The following is a 15046-nucleotide window of genomic DNA, read 5'->3' on the forward strand; positions in this document are numbered from 1 at the left end:
GCACTTCTTCCTTTTTCCTGCTTCAAAGTGTTCAGCAAGTCTCACAACAAGCAATGAAGGCAAACTTGTCTAATTGTAGAGGATTCAGTGAGGCCCCCTCCACTGTGTTCTCTGAGCAGAGCCAGCAGAGCAGGAGCTGAGATACAGGCCAGGGCGGGCCACGACTGAGCTGCAGGGCTTCGGGCGGGTGCCCTGCTCTGGTAGGACACCTACTCCACGCGATCCTCTGGCGCTTCAGGCCAAGGACAGGGGCTGGGAGAGGAAGTTCAGAGTGTTCAGAGAGGTGCCCTAAACCAAGAAAGAGGGCCACCTGTGCAGAAGCCCCACCTCTGCAGCCTTGCTCAGCCCATGAGCTGAGAGCTGCACAGGGCCAAAGGGAAGGGCCTGGCCAGACTCAGGCCCTTTCAGACTCACTGGAACCCTGGAATTCTCTGCCCAATTGACCACACACCAAATGGCTGTGAGCTACCTCCAGGTACTGCCTGGTTCTCCAGATGCTAAGGAGGCCCAAGGGCCTGGGACACTGAGAGCCCCCACCTGTCCTCTCCACCTCCCTTGGGAGCCCTGAGTGTGTGGAGGAGTGGCTACGTGTGGATCCACCCTTGGAGCTACAGGTGGGGAGGCAAAAGCTGGGGTGGTGGCCACATGTTTTGCAGCCAGGCCCTGAGGTCGGAGGAAGTTAGGGGAAGGTACCATGTTCTGTGATGAGTCCTCTGAAGTAAGTTTAGAGCCACAAGGGCTCAGCTGCAGGTATGCAACAGTGTGGAGTGGAGGTGGCATCGTGCAGTGTGGTAGACTTGTCACCAGAAGCCTGCGTAAGCCTGGACCTTCTGTGTCTAAGGCCCCCAGGCCCCTTTCACCTTTTAATCAAAACCAGAGGAGTCTGCGGTCAGTGAGACTTCCTTCATGTCATCCCAGCAGATCTGGTGCAGGCCACATTAGTTTAATAAAAACACACCCAGGAATGGACACCAGGTACAGAGAGGCCTGGACCCAAATTCCAGGCCCTTCTAAGCCTCAACTTCCCCAGCTATAAAGTAGAAGTGGCAGCAGTCTGGGATCGAGTGAGGGTTACATGAGCCCCAGAAGCAGGGACTGGAGCACAGGCAACAGGTCAGAACTGATGTGGTGACCTTCTCTTGCCCTGTAGCCTTACAGGTGGTAGGTGGTCTCACTTCTCTGCACCACAGTTTTCACATCTATAAAGTGAGGAGAATAATACAGCTTTCCTTATAGCTTCTTCATAAGGAGGAAGAGCGGTAACTACATCCTTAATTCCTACAGCTCTTGCCCAAGTGCTTCCTAAGGACACCAGCTGCAGCCATGTCCCCAGGGAGGTGGCCCCCAGGCCCAGCATAATAGAGGCCCTCAACTCTGAAACAAGAATGGGGATAAAGAGTCCCAAGACCAGATCAGTGCAGACAAAGAGTTGATATAATGCCTTACTAACTTTGCATCTAGGCAGATGGCTTGTTGCAAAAATATTAGCCCATCTTGTTTTGCTTTGACATCATTTTAAGTACAGTCATTACCCACATGCCCCAGAGAAACCACCACCAGCTTTGTGTGCATATGGAATTTTGTTCTACCTTGGAGCCTTGGGCATATTCCAGATATTTACTTTAAAACCAAGGAAATCTCAGCTCTAAAAGAGAGTGGAAACTATGACACATAATACAACTAGAAGGGCCTGTCGCCTGGGAACTGGGCCAGGGATTTAGTTCAAACCCAGGGGATAGCTTGACAGGAGCACTCATCACTGGGTCTGTGTTATGAACAGCTCCTTAGCCACCCTGAGATCTGAGCAAGACCATGTGGATCCAAAAGTCTGCAGATAAAGGAAGTGGAAACCTGACAAGCAGTTAACAATAGTGCCTGGTGTTTCCCAAGCACTTACAGAAGGCTTATTGGAAGGCTTTCATATTTAGTTATTCATGTAATCCTTATTGCACCCCAGGAAGAATAGATTCTTATTGTTTTCCATAGTTAGCCAATGAGGAAGCTGAGGTGAGAGGGTTAAGTGACTTCTCTGATGACCTGTAGCTCATAAGTAGCTGATTTGAACCTTGAGCATCAGGCTTAAAAATTATAATAAAGAGAACTGGGGAGATAGCTTGGCTTTCTAAGTGCCTGCCTGGCAAGCACAAGGACCCAATTTTGATCCCCAGTGCTGCATGCCACACCAGCCCCAGAACCCAGGGCATGTGGTGCTGGCCACTGAAACTGGGTGTGGAGGTATACATCTGTAATCCAAGCACTGGAGAGGCTGAGACAGAAGAATCACTGTGAGTATGAGCTGCATAAAGAGACCTTTTACCAAATAAATAAATAAATAAATAAAACATTAAAAAAATTGTACTATAGCAGTATTAAAATGTTCAGATTTCCCAGCCTGTTGTAGAGGACATTCCAACTTGTATCAGGAAACTTTTGCTGCATAACAAACTATCCCATGACAATTGACTTAAAATAGCAATGGAAGCTGTGCCCACTATGAGAAAGATGGAGGCTGTGGGTGGGCTCACTAACAGTGGCTGCCCCTTCTAAAGGCTGATGTTGCTAAAGCTATGGCTGAGAATCCAATCTGCCAATGCAGAGACAGACATTAAATCCCAAAAGATGGAGGCTGTGGGTGGGCTCACTAACAGTGGCTGCCCCTTCTAAAGGCTGATGTTGTTAAAGCTACAGCTGAGAATCCAATCTGCCAATGCAGAGACAGACATTAAATCCCAAAACATAACCTCCCCCTCCACACACCTCCCCACACACATCCAGGGGGCAGATTGAATACGTGGTCCTCTTCAACGTGGAGAGGGCGAGAGTCATCCTCACAACAATGGACACACGTACTGACTCAGATTTTCCTTCCCTGGCCAGGACTCCTCTTCTAGGGTGACCACCCATGGACTTCCAGAATATCCTCCCATAACCACAGTACTCATCACAGCTTTATTTCTGGCCAAGGAACTCATATCACAGAAGCCACTGTGCTGTATCCGTGGGAACCACTGCTGTTATGATATCCCCAGAAGTGGCCTAACTGACACACGGAGTGTCTCTCTGCAGACTCAGTTATGATACCCACGGAGAGGCCACAAGCCAAAGGGTACAGACCATGTCTTGATCTTCAGATCACCGGATATGATACTGTCCACACCTCCCCAAGCCAGAAAACCTAGACATGGGACAAGGCACAGGCATGAACATGGCTTCCACTGCTGTTGTACCTAATAACACGCTCACAGTCCTTGCTCCCTCTCCTGGCGATACAAGCTCTGGTTTTCTTTCTGGCTGAGAATTTAGTTCTTATGTGTAGAAAGCAAAGAAGTGTCATGGAGCACAACAATGACTGTGCTAACTTAGAAGACAAAATGCCACCCAGCTGTCTGGTACTCTTTATGCTACTAAACCCACACGCCAACAAGAGGTTAATCTACCACCTCGGTTGAGTTATCTCAATTACCATGGGAAATTTGGTTTGCTGCTACATAATAGAGGCAAGGAGGATTGTGTAGAAAACTATAGAAACCAACAAAGAAAAATAAACAAGGGCTCAGAGCCCTTAGAAAAGAGTATTTGGAGTACATGGAGGAAAAAACCCTCTAACTACTATGCTAGTTTTCCATTGCTATAACAAAATGCCTGAGATCATCAATTTATAGAGGAAAGGCTTATTTTGGCCATAGTAGGAACCCATGAAAGGTCAGAAAATATGGCAGGGAGCAGTATATGGTAACGTAGTGCTGCTCACTTCACAGCTGTCAGGAAGCAAAGAGAAGTTCGCTTCTCCAAAACTCACAAAGCTATGAACCCAACAATGTATGAATCTGTCCATGAGTCAGAGCCCTCACAATCCAATCATTTCTGAAAGGCCTCACTTCTGAACACAGCTGTACCTGAAACCAAGCCTTCAACACATGAACTTGCACCTGATGAGCACTTGAGATCCTGGCTGTGGACAACAGGAAGTTGGCAGGACCAGGAGAAGATGAAATTCATGGGCACCAACTACGGTTTCACTCATGGTGACAGAATCATAAAAGACAAATGCTTTGAATATTTGCTCATATTTTTTTAATGTGTGTGTACCTCTTTGTATATAATAAGACTTTTCTGCTAGCTTTTCCTTCTTCTCTCATTTTTATTTTATATTCAAGTTGTTTGAGATTAACTTTACAAAATTAATCATTGGGCCATATAATATTCAAGAGGAACCATCGTTCAATTTCAGCACCAGTGGGTTTAACTAGGAACAAATAGAATTACTGTTGGGACCGTGTGGGGGAGAGTGAGAATTTCCTCCCTCCCAAGAAAGAAGCCAGGGAGAATTTAAGGAGCAGCCCACTGGAGTACAGGTGTTCAAATACATGTAGAAGTATATGAAAGCTAAGAAAGAGAGAAAGAGAGAAAGAGAGAAAGAAAGAAAGAAAGAAGGAAAGAAAGAAAGAAAGAAAGAAAGAAAGAAAGAAAGAAAGAAAGAAAGAAAGAAAGGAAGGAAGGAAGAAAAGAAGGAAGGATAGAAGGAAAGAAGGGTATATAAAAGCTAAATGGTCAAAGGGGTAGACTGTACCAGTTATCAATTTACTGCCTCTTCCTCAAGATTTACTCTTCAGTAATACTCTGCAGTTAACTAAACTTGTGAGGCATTTATTATTTACAGTGACCACTCTATTAACATTTGTTATTCAAAGGCAATGGAAGGACACCAAAGAGGAAGCATTTCCCTCTTTCATGTCCTAGTTACTACATTTTTCTGGTACTGGTTCTTGTTGGACAGGCCAACATGAGTGCTTCAGTGTGTCAATATCTAAATAACCATCAGGTTACTGTGAGACCTCATGGCTCCAGCCCATCTCTGGTGACCACCTTACTGTGCTCCACCATCTCCCTCACACAGATGCCAGGGATCAGGCCTCATGCTCACAGCAGCCTTCTGTCTGTCTGACCACCAGCCTCAAATTTCCTGAGCCACAAAGTGTTTTGCCTGCTTGCAAATAAACAATCAAGTGAATGCTTCTGCCATTCAGGGGCCTCTGTGCTCACTATCTCCAGTGATATCTGAAGCCCAGCTCCAGGAAGAGCTGCTCTCCAAGTGTCTTCTGGTGTGGATACTCTCTCTGAGCCTCTGGGTATTTTTACAGTTCTCTTTTCAACTTTATAATTACTGCTCCATTGGAATAAATAATTCCCTAGTAAACTTCCCTTTCTAAATTGCTGTGTGATTTGTCTGCTGCTTGAAACCCCACAGATACAACTTCCTCCTTCAACCTGCTGCAGAGGAGAATGAATGATTTCATTCTCATGCACAAATAGGTTCACTGATGTCATTCTGTATTGGATTAATGACATCTCTTAGTTGTTGCAGACTGATCAGGTCCACAATCTCCCAAACAAGTGGACAGAAAAGGCTTAAATTTGTTATGATTTCAGGGCCCAGGAGGATCAAAAACCATCTCACAGAATTTGAGATTTTTCTGGGGTTTTAGATCAAGAACTTCTCTGGGCTCAGGTATTTATTATGCTATCAAACAAAAGAAGAGGAAACTGAAGAAGATTCAGGGATCTGAGCAGGACTTAGGAATCCTTTCAAAAACTTCTCCAATTAATACATTATGTTAATTTAGGAAAACTGTGTTACCTCCAGGAAGGCCTTCACCAGTGAGATGCCTGCAGCCACAGTCTTTATCAAGCTAACTGAGGTTGGATTCAGGTGTTCTTAGCTGTGGCTTTCACTTGTCCTTTGAGGCCTCATGGCTTTACCAACCATTACAGACCTCAGTGGGCCAGAGACTCCCACAGGGTCACTTACTATGAGACTGTTGCCCTGGGGCTTGGGCAAATTCACAAGTAAACATGAAAAGCCAATTGGCTAATATTAAATCCTACTCTGAGCTACTTTGTAGTGCTCCCCATCAATTCTGCAAATATTTGAACATTTTGTCTTAAACTAGAAAACCTATTTATTCATGTTGCATGGTATCCAATGAATTAGAACTTGATTTTTTTTTCCTGTAAGAGAAACTACTGAACATAGACTCGAAGGATGCCAGGTTTTGGAGTCATTTCACTAAGTAGCCCAGAGCCTTCTGGGAGGGAACAAACAAGCAGATCAATTCTTGTTCTCTGAGGTTCAAAGCTCTTTAAACATCAGGATTGTTCCTGTCACTCTGACTAAGGCCCAGGGGTATAAAAGGCAATTAGTCCCCTGAAATGAGACTTCCACTGAGGGAGGAGGAAGGAGGGGGAGGGGCCTGCTCACCCAGGCAAGTCAAGGGGCTCAACATTTTGGCCACGCTGAGTGTGTCAGCAAGGGGATGGAAGGAAATTCTTGGTTTCACTATAGGTACCAGTACATGTTCTGAAAGGTTTCTCTAAGTGGTCCCACTGGGAGCACTCTCCCCCCAGGTGTCAGAAATGCAGTATCACCAAGGAGAGGAGCATTGCTCTTCCCCAAAGAACGACCAGTCCAGGCAGACTGGAACCAAAAGCAACATCTTCTACAGTGGTGAAGACCACATGCATGGGTGTGTCCCCCAGGGTAGAGACAAGAGCATTTGGATGGTGCCACTCTCAGTTGCTTTCAACTCCAAAGTCAGAACCAACGGCCATGTTGGCCCCTTATAAAATAATCAATTCTGACTGTAACTACTTCATAAATCAGAAAATGGGAGCCCAGACAAACTAAACAATTGGCCAAAGTTACTGGCTAGGAAAGCTGTGGCCTTGGGCTCAAGTTCCTCCTTTAAACTGCACAGGCCAGGTGGGACAGCAAGAGACAGGCAGAGTGCAGAAAGGTCTGTAACTCAGACAGCCAGGGTGGGGCTCAATCAATGAAAGGAACTGCGGCAACCAAGGTACAGAAAGAAATGGAAAATGTTATGAAACACATACAGCATGATAAAGGAAGAGGACAAGAGCCACAAATTCCATTTTACAGATGGGGAAATTGAGAATCAGCTACCTAAAAGGTGAGAGTGTTGTGCTTTCTTAAACATGTTATTAAAGAGCTAAAAGGAATAAAACAGTGAGCATGCTTCAAATAACTGCTTGTGCCACATAGGTAACTATGCTACAAATAAACACTAATCCAAAAAAGCACAACCATAGGCCCTCACGGCCCGACCGTCCAGGGTAACAAGGCCTGGAACAATGCCACTTAGTTGTTCATCAGCTTTGATGTGTCTCTGCCCTTGGCCAGCTGGAAAAGCCTATCATCTGTAGATCTCTACTATAAAAAAAAGGTTAAAAATCCTTTCATGAAGAAGGAGAATGATATCAAGTGGAAATCTAAATCTATATCAAACCCAGAAGAACCTCAGGAATGTCAAATACGTGAGTATAAAAAACATTTTTCTCACTTTTCAAAATGACTTTAAAACATAATCAAATGTCTAAAGGAAACATGATAACAATTTATTTTGAGTTTTGTAGCACACAGAAAAGTGAAATATGTAACAAAAACAGCAAAAAGTTGAGAGAAAGGAAAATGAAAATACAGTGCTTCAAGGATTTTCTATTACATGAGAAGTGACTTATGATCTGAAAACAGATAAAACTTTATAATGTAAGCTCTAGGACAACAACAATTTTTAAAAGACATAATTTATAAACAAAAAAGTGAGATAAATTGAGACTGTAAAAAATAGCCAATTAATCCAAAGACAGAAGGAACAAAAGGCAAATAAAACAAGTAAGAAGCAAACCATTCGATGCTGTTTTTAAACCCAACTATAGAGTACAAGTGCGGGGATCTGGGGTAAGGGAACAAGTGCAGAACAGAATAATAGGTTCAGCAATGAACAGAAGAAACTACTGAATCAGCTGAGATTTGCAGAGTGCCTAGAAAAAAAGGTGGATATGAGCAAAGCAAATTGGAGGTTATAAAACCTTGGATAACAAGACGAGTAACAGAACTCCTTGGATTTGAACATGATGTTGTGATTGAGTTTATATTCAGCCAACTGGAAGTGGAGGCCTGAACCAAAATGGAGGTTATTCCTTGTATCTGAAGTATAGCACCATCAGCTTATTAGGTTACAGCAGAGTGAGTGTCCCAATGTCGCTCTGACCCAACTCCCTTGATGATGCTGTGTGTGTTTGGAGAGTTCGCCCTTGGGTTTCGACAGAACAGTTGGCATTTCAACTGATGAGAATCCAGATTCCAAAATGATGCAAATCAGACTGACTGGGTTTTTGAATGGGAAAAATGCTAGAGAATTTATGGGAGAACTTTGGTCCCTGCTGTTAAGTGAACAAGAAAACAAGGGATTCGCTGGAATCCCTTCTGCTTTCCTAGAACTAAAGAAAGAAGAAATAAAACAGAGACAGATTGAACAAGAAAAATTGGCATTGATGAAAAAGCAGGATGAAGACAAAGATAGGAAAGATAAGGAAGAAAAAAAAAGCAGCAGAGAAAAAAGGGAGGTAGCGAAGCCCAGGAAGATGCAAATCCAATCTTCCCTTGTCAGAAGAGAGAGAAAGCGCAGTCATTCTCGATCTCCCCAACATAGAACCAAGAGCCGGAGTCCTTCCCCTGCTCTAGAAAAGAAGGAAAAAACTACAGAGCTCCCTGAACCTTCAAAACCTTCAGTACAAAAGGCCACATCTACTAGTGACATCCTGAAAGTTCCCAAGCCCAAACCCATGCCAGAGCCAGAGCATAAAGAACCTACTCGGGAAGAAAAAAAAAAAAAAATTCCAAAAAAGAAAAAGAAAAGACCCGGCCAAGATCTCGGTTACGTTCTAAGTCAAGGTCACGGACCTGTTCTCTCTCTCTCTCTCTCTCCTTCTCATACTGGACCAAGAAGGCGCCATAGATCCCGATCGAGATCAGATTCACCTAGAAGGCGGCCACCCCCAAGAAGGAGCCCATCTCCTCGAAGATGAACCCCACCACGACGCACGCCGCCTCCTCCAAGACATAGGAGAAGTCGGTCTCCAGTAAGAGGAAAGAGGCAGTCATCAACATCGCTGTCTGGGAGCAGTTCGTCCTCCTCCTCATCTCGTTCCCGGTCACCACCAAAGAAATCTCTTAAGAGGACATCCAGCCCCTCTTGAAAAGCTCGGAGGTTTTCTCCTTCAGTGAGTCCTCCGGGCGAAGGCACAGGCCGTCCCCGCAGGCTACTCTGCCAGCAGAAACACGTCATTCCCCAACACCCCAGCAATCAAACCATATAAGAAAAAGCCGCGTTTCTAGGTCCCCTGGGAGAGCTTCAGGTAGTGACAAAACGTAAAAGTACTAAGAAAAGAGAATCGCCTTCACCAGCACCAAAGCCTAGAAAAGTAGAATTACTTGAATCTGAAGAAGATAAAGGTGACAGAATGGCTGCAACTGATTATGTGCTTCAGAGACGCCAGTACAGACAACAGATCCAACGGTCTTCGTCTGACTCGGGCTCCTCCTCTTCCTCTGAAGATGAGCGACCCAAGCGATCCCATGTGAAAAATGATGAGGTGGCCCGGCGTGCGGGGACATTCCCCTTCCCGGAGTGCGTCTCCATCACCACGAAAGTGTCAGAAAGAGGCCTCCCCTCGGATGCAGATGGGAAAGCGATGGCAACCGCCAGTGACTAAAAGTGGTAGACGAAGTAGAACCCTCTCCCTCCCCTCCACCTGCCAGAAAACGCCCTCGCCTTTACCAGCTCTTCCATCCGGTAGCCCAGATCCCCCACACCACCGCCACGGTGAAGAACCCCCTCACTTCCCTCTCGGCGGCGCTCACCTTCCTGAGAAGATGCTCTCCTCCTCCCATACAGAGGAGGTACTTTCCTTCTCCACCTCCAAAGAGAAGGACAGCTTCGCCCCCACCCGGGCCCAAGAGAAGGGCCTCGCCATCCCCCCCACCAAAGCGCCAGGTCTCCCCCTCTCCACCTCCCAAACAGAGAAGCTCCGCACCACCAAATACAACCACATCAGCTCACCTTCTATCTCATCAAAGTCTAGGAAAGGGTCTTCCCTAAGCCATGCTCCCAGGGAGATCCTGTCACCACAACCAAACAAACAGCATTCTCCTTCTGCAGGGCCTTGAGCTCCTCAAACCTCAAGTCCTCCACCTGCTCGAAAAGGAATGGCGGCCTCACCCCAAAGAAGACAATCCCCTTAGTGTCCCAAATTTTCTGATCAAGGAGATTATGGGGCCAAAGAGGAAAGTGATCAATGATGTAGAGTGTGCCTAAGAAGAGCCACATGGAGAGAAAACATTCTCTCAGGCTTTCACAGAGAGCACATTGGCCAAGCAATGGCCATGACTCACCCACGTGGCTGACACTGACAAAGGTCCTACAATCTGAGGTACAGGACTCAGGATAAATCCTGAGGGGATTTCACTGACCTTATCAGACCCAAAACTACAACTCTTGTTGCATAGGTCCTGCATCACCTTGGTCTTAACCATCCAGTAGAAAAGTATGAAGATGAAATATAGGAAGCAAAAGCCATGCTGTTATGTTGAGCTGTAGGGGACTCACATCAACAATTTCTGACATTGCCAGTCAAGCAGAAGACCCAATACTATTATGGACTACTGGATTCTTTTAGAATATTTTGCTGAGTTAACACACCTATAATATTCAAATAATGGAACTTAACAAAAAAAGGGTATACAGATGAATGTCCATTTTGTATCTGTGTATTTAAAATGGTTAGGATAGATACTTAGTTACATTCTCTTAATGAATAGAGGGATTTGTTCTAATGGTGTTTGTAAATAGGATATCAAGTCCGCATCTTGTGCAGCAATTTACCACTAGGAAGAATGTATGAAATGTGTTAATTATTGAAACTGTCCTACCAATTTGGTTTGAAACTGTCTCATTGCTATTTGTTTCTCAATAAAATTATGGAAAAAAAAAAGAAGAAGGCGGCAATCCCCATCTCTGGTACCAGGCCCATTGGAAGAGTCTCCAGAACTCCAGTACTTCGAAAGACAAAAAGGCTGCCTCACCGAGCCTGCAGTCCATAAGATGGGCTCCGTCCTCTCCGTCTGTCTCTGGGTCTCCCCAGACCACGGCTAAGAAGTTCCCAGCACCCCTGTCCCCTGTCCAGCCTCAATCACCTTCCACAAACTGGTCCCCTGTGGTGCCGGCCCAGAAGACTAAGAGCCCCATGCCAAGCCCATCATCAGCCCAAAATTCCAATCAGGAAGGAGGTGGGAAGAAAAAGAAGGACAAGAAACACAAGAAGGGTAAGAAACACAAGAAGCATAAAAAACACAAAAGGAAAAGGCTGTGTTTGGGATCGGGGAGATGGCTCAGTAGAATAAGCGCTTCCCTGGCAAGTGCAAGGGCCTGAGTTCAATCCCCGGTTCCACCAAAAAAAAAAAAAAAAGAAGAAGAAGAAGAAGAAAAGGCTGTGGTGCAACCACTGTGGCTCCTGCTACCCCTGTGGCTGTTGCTGTTGCCACAACCACATCAGCACAAGAAGAACCTGAGGCAGCTCCGAGCACTAGAAGCAGAGTAAGAGCGAAACTGAAGACAATCTGGACGTGCGGGAAAAGGTTTTGTGATCCATGAGATCCATGTGGAAGACTCAAGCATCCCCGCAGTCCTGGGGGAGTGTTGGTTAGGATGTAAATTTTATTTGGTTTGTACTTAATTCAATTTCAAAATTGCTAAAATATATTTCAACTTTAGACTATAATATTTGTTGTAATAATTGCTAGGTTGAAATTCATCATATAAAAAAGGGAGGAGGCAAGGATTTACATTGCAAAAGACGTCCACAGTGTATTAGTGACATTTTTTCATTGAGAGCTGACATAAATTCATTGAGTAAAATATTTTAAGCCAAAAACATCTTTTTTTTTCTTTTTTTGGTGAAAACACAGATTGAACTCGGACCCTTATGCTTGCCAGGCAAGCACTTATTCTACTGAGCCATTTCCCCAGCCCATGAAAGCTTGTTTTCCGGGACACCAGGCTTACACGGATGTGTGACATGTTGATTCAGAACACTGGAACTGGATTCTACTCTGTTCTGGGTTTCTTTTCTCTCCTCCTTCCCTCATCACCAACTCCCCCTGCCCCTTTCCCCCTGCTTGTAAAGGCAGTTAAGTAGTCCCAGGAAGGAAGGATAGATCCTTCAGTTATAGGAAATTTTTGTTTTCTGAAATGTTATGCCTCCACTCATATTTTTGTCTTATTCTTCTAATTGGGATATATAATGTTCAGAGCTCTTGTATTTAGAAGCTGGAAGAAGGGCCCGGACTTTGAAATAGTGTCTTGGGCTTACTGTTTCATTTTTTTGTTTTTGTTTTTTACACCAAAGTTATATGAAGCTTATGGATTAAAAAATAAATTTCTAAATTAAAAAACCCAACTATATCAACAGTAACATTAGATGTGAATGGTCTATACACACTTCTAATTGAAAGGCAGAGATTGTTAGAGCGACTTTCAAAAACAACTATATGGACAATCTTAGTCTCCTCTGTATCCCTAGTGCTTGAATATTACCTGGAATGTGGTAGACATCGAAAAGTGTTTTTGAGATAAATTAAATAATAAATAAACTATAGTAATTGGCCTCTTGCTTACTTTGAAAGGACATCTGCTTCCTATATGCCATGAGTCCTAGGGAGATGTCCTTGCCTCAAATCCATTTGTAATTGGATTCCTAGAGAAGCCTCTTCCCTTCCTCTTTCTCTCACTGTCCTTATTTGTAAAAGGTGTTGGATTACCTGAGCTTTTCTGTTGGTTCTCATACTTGGGAACTAAGCAAAGGCCAACCTTGGGTCTACCTGGTAAGTTGGCAGTCAGGGGAACCCAAGAACCTTTTTCACAATAAGAATTTACCAGGGACATGAGGAAGTTCTGAGTGCATACTATGAAAATGAAGAAGAATTCACAAATTTCTCTAACATTGTATTCTGAGAAGAACCTTCTAAAACCCTTGACTTTCTAGATATTAAAATGAATTTTGTTTCCATGGGCCATATTGGAAGTTTTTTGTTGGTTTGATTTTGTGGTCCTGGGAATTGAACTCTGAACTCTGTGCTTGCCAGGAAGGCGCTTATGCCAATGAGCTATCTTCTCAGCACCAGGTTTGTCTTTAAAAATTGAATAAAATCTGATTAATTGAAGTCAGTCTTAATTCTGGGCATCTTTGTATTATCTAGAAAAACTGTTTTGTTAAACCTTTTAAGAATGTAAATAAGATTCGAACCAGAGTCCAGACCTGGCATGAGTAAGACTGCCTGGGGCCCACCAGGTCTTCATTCAACCCAGGCCTGGCATGTGATTGGGACCACCCATGACCCACTGGGTCCTCATTTGAGCCAGAGCCCAGGCCTGGCATGTGAGTGGAATTTCCTCCATCAGACAGGCCCAGTGTGGAATTCTGGGTCAGAACTTCCTGCAGAGAGGCTAGAGGCAAAACCCACCCAGCTGATCCTGGAGCAGAACGTCTTGCCAGAGTGGCACAGAGGGTTCACTTCCAAGGGCTGCAGCGGGAAGAAGTAGAGCACAGCAGCCAGACACATGCCACACCCACCTGGAAGAGTTTGAACTTGATAGATCCGGACCTGGTACAGGATAATAATTCTATCAAATCTCTACACCAAAGGTCAAAAGACAGTGCTATACAAAATGAAAAAGAGGAGTAAAATGCATTCTCAGGCCCCAAGCCCACCCAGAACAAATGCAGGAGACAATAGCATAAAAGAAATTGTAAATCACATCCCTGAAATCTCTGAAATAATAGAGTCTAAAGTAAAGAAACAACTGCAGAAAGGTATAGAGGAAATCAGATCAGAAATAATTTCTGAAGTAAAAAAAAGAAATGATGACTATAATGAAAGTAGTACTAAGTGCTTATAAAAAAGACACTGATAAAAAAAATAGAGGAGAATAGAAAAATTATGGAATCCTTGAATGAACAATATCAGAAAGAAATAGAATGCATGAAGCAGATTCAAAGTGATATACAGGAAATTAAAACCTCAATCACAAGCTGGCAAAACTGTTTGAATGAAAATGAAAATAGACTTACAGACCTTGAAGACACCATTGCAGCTAGTGAAAAGGTAAGAAAAGATCTCTTAAAAACAACTAGGGTTCAGGAAAAAATAATTCAACATCTGCAAGATGATGCAAAGATGAACAACATAAGTCTAATAGGCATCAATGAGAAAGAAGGAGTCAATACAAATGATATAAAAAGAATACAGACAGAGGTAATAGTAGAAAACTTCCAAATACAGGGAAACATCTGATATTCAGATAACCACAGCATATAGAACTCCAAATAACATCAACCCAATTAAAGCCACAGCCAGACATATAATAGTCAAAATCCCAGAAATTCAGCACAGGAACAATATACTAAAAGCCTCTAAAGAAAAGGAACAGATCACATTTAATGGAAAACCCATCAGAATAATGGCAGATTTCTCTTCACAAATCATCAAGTCTAGAACAGCATGGAGTAAAGTACTACAAGTCTTGCAAGAAAATAAATTCCAACCCAGACTAATACACCCTTCAAAACTCTCTTTCAAGTATAATGGAAAAGTGAAATACTTCCATGACAAAGAACAACTTAAGAATTTCATGACAACAAAGCCAAACCTACACAGACTACTAAAAGATATTCTAGAGAGGGATCAAAATGACCACAACTCCATGAATGAGAATGGAAAGAACCCACCAAATAGGGAAAACATTAAACACAGGAGAAAAAGAGGTATACAAAGGCAGTACTTCAATTATTCTTTTGTATACAGCAGCAAAATATTTCCATCAGCATACTCTACAAATGGACTTCTCCAGCACCTATGGGTCATGATTCTGTCCAGGTCTACAGGGTGGATATCAAGGATATAGCAGTATCCCAGTCTCACAAGTGATACCTGGCCACCAGTAAGGTCATGGACACTGTCCATGTCCACAACATACTTAGAACTTTATGCGATATCCTATCCCCAAATTGTTAGAAGTGCTGGTCATATATTTGCCATTCTAGTATTTGTTATGTTTTACTCTTAGTAATTCTTTACTATCATGAGAACTTTTTCTTAGTTGAATTGTCTTGAAATATTTAATTTTTAATT

At 43.6% G+C, this 15046-nt stretch overlaps 1 pseudogene; it reads left to right on the forward strand.

Annotated features, from left to right (window-relative positions):
* Window positions 1–694: 694 nt before the first annotated feature.
* The window catches only part of LOC101574859, a 17254-nt pseudogene continuing 2902 nt past the window's right edge, over window positions 695–15046 (forward strand).

The sequence above is a fragment of the Octodon degus genome, unplaced genomic scaffold, assembly GCF_000260255.1.
Source record: "Octodon degus isolate 3935 unplaced genomic scaffold, OctDeg1.0 scaffold00163, whole genome shotgun sequence".
Classification (NCBI taxonomy): domain Eukaryota; kingdom Metazoa; phylum Chordata; class Mammalia; order Rodentia; family Octodontidae; genus Octodon; species Octodon degus.